The sequence below is a fragment of the Nannospalax galili genome, unplaced genomic scaffold (assembly GCF_000622305.1).
Source record: "Nannospalax galili isolate Female #2095 unplaced genomic scaffold, S.galili_v1.0 scaffold161, whole genome shotgun sequence".
NCBI lineage: Eukaryota > Metazoa > Chordata > Mammalia > Rodentia > Spalacidae > Nannospalax > Nannospalax galili.
This window is the reverse complement of record NW_008348586.1, coordinates 3,820,678-3,823,109: the sequence shown is the minus strand read 5'-3', so window position 1 is coordinate 3,823,109 and position 2,432 is coordinate 3,820,678.

Below are 2,432 nucleotides of genomic sequence, written 5' to 3'. Positions count from 1 at the left end.
TTATCCCCTGTTCCCTCCCCCAGCTGCAAGTAATCTTGGAAGATGCTAGATGGGAAGTGGAAGGTTAATTAAAATTAGGACGTCATGATGTAGTTTCCATGAGGATGCCATCCATGAGGCGTGGAGTCACCTATGCTCCTCTAAGGAACCCCTCACCTGGGTTCTGTAAGCAAGCTCACTACCTAAATCTTCCATGACACGAATAGCCTGAAAGAATACATGTCCACAAAACCAGCTATTTGAAGCAATACAGAGAGCAGAGAGAAAAACAACTATACCCAGGTCAACGAAAGAAAATAAATAAAGGTATAATTAAGGAAACACAAAATTAGACAGAAAACACAAACAGCAATCAAAATGATGGCAACCAATACACATCTTTCCATAATAACCTTAAATATCAATGGACTGAACTCCCCAGGCAAAAGACACAGGCTAAGTGAATGGACTAAGAAACAAAGTCTGGGGCTGGAGAGATATCTCAGCGGTTAAAAACACTGGTTGTTCTTGCAGAAGACCTGGGTTTGAATCCCAGAACCCACATGGCAGCTAATAACTGTCTGTAACTCCAGTCCCAGGGGATCCAATGGCCTCTTCTGACCTCTGCAAGCATTGCACAACATGGGTACACTTACCTACATGCAGGCAATACATGAATACACATAAAATAAAAATAATAAATGAAAAAAAAATTTAAAAACAGAAACAAAATCCATCTCTTTGCTGTCTGCAAGAAACCCATCTCACCTTCAAGGACAGGCACTACTTTAAGGTGAAAGGATGGAAAAGAATATTCCAAGCAAATGCCACTAGGAAACAAGCAGGGGTTACAATTCTAATATCTGACAAAATTGACTTCAAAGTAAAACTTAACAGAAGAGATAAGGAGGGTCACTTCATTCTGATCAAAGAACAGTTAACCAAGAAGATATTACAATCCTTAACATATATGTGCCAAACTCTGGTGCACTCAAATTCATAAAAACAACACTACAGGACCTTAAGACACAGATTAACCCCAACTCAGTAATAGTAGGGGACTTCAATACCCCACTGTCTCCATTAGACAGGTCAACTGGACAAATAAACAGAGAGATGTATGAACTAAATGACCATACATCAAATGGACCTAACAGACATCTTTTGAATATTCCAGCAAGCACCAAAGAATACACTTTCTACTCAGCACTCCATGGAACTTTTTCAAAAATTGACCACATACTGGACCACAAAACAAACCTCAACAAATACAGAAAAACTGAAATAATTCCATACAGTCTATTGGACCACAATGCAAAAGAGCTCAAAATCAACACTGGACAAAGCCCTAGTTGCTACACTAGGTGATTAAACAACACACTCCTAAACAATGAGTGGGTCAAAGGAGAAATTAAGAAAGAAATAAAAGAATTCCTGGAATTCAACAAAAAGGACAATACAACACAGCACAACCTCTGGGACACTTTAAGAGCAGTCCTAAGAGGGAAGTATATAGCTCTAAGAGCTTACTTTAAAAAATTAGAAGAAGCCCAAATAAATGACCTAATACTGCAACTCAAGATGCTGGAAAGACAAGAACAAATGAAACCCAAACCCGGCAGAAGAAAAGAAATAACAAAAATCAGAGAAGAAATTAATGAAATAGAAACAAAGAAATTAATGAAATAGAAACAAAGAAAACAATATAAAGAATCAATGAATCCAAGACCTGGTTCTTTGAAAAGATAAACAAGATTGACAGACCCCTTAGCCCAGTTAGCCAAAAGAAACAAAGAGCAAATCCAAATCAACAAAATCAGAGATGAATGGGGGAAACATCACGACACCCAAAAGATCCAGACCATTATAAGGAAATATTTTAAAAGAAGAGATCAACAGTTTAAACAGACCCATAACATATAAGGAAATCGAAACAGTAATACAAAGCCTCCTAACTAAAAGCAGCCCAGACCCAGATGAATTTACAGCAGAATTCTACCAGACATTTAAAGAAGACCTCCAACCAATACTACTTAAATTATTCAAAACAATAGAAACAGTTCCAAATTCCTTATATGAAGTCAGCATCACTCTAATACCAATAAAGACACAACTAAAAAAGAAAACTATAGACCCATATCCTTAATGAATATAGATGCAAATTTTCTCAACAAAATACTTGCAAAATGCATACAGACACACATCAAAAAGATCATCCACCATGATCAAGTCGACTTTGTTCAGAGATGCAGGGATGGTTCAATATACATAAGTCAATAAACATCATAAATCATATAAATGGGCTCAAAGACAAAAACCACATCATCATCTCAGCAGACACAGAAAAGGCCTTTGACAAAATCCAACATGCATTTATGTTCAAAGTCCTAGAGGGTATTGGACTGGAGGGAACATACCTCAACATAATTAAAGCCATATATAACAAACCCACA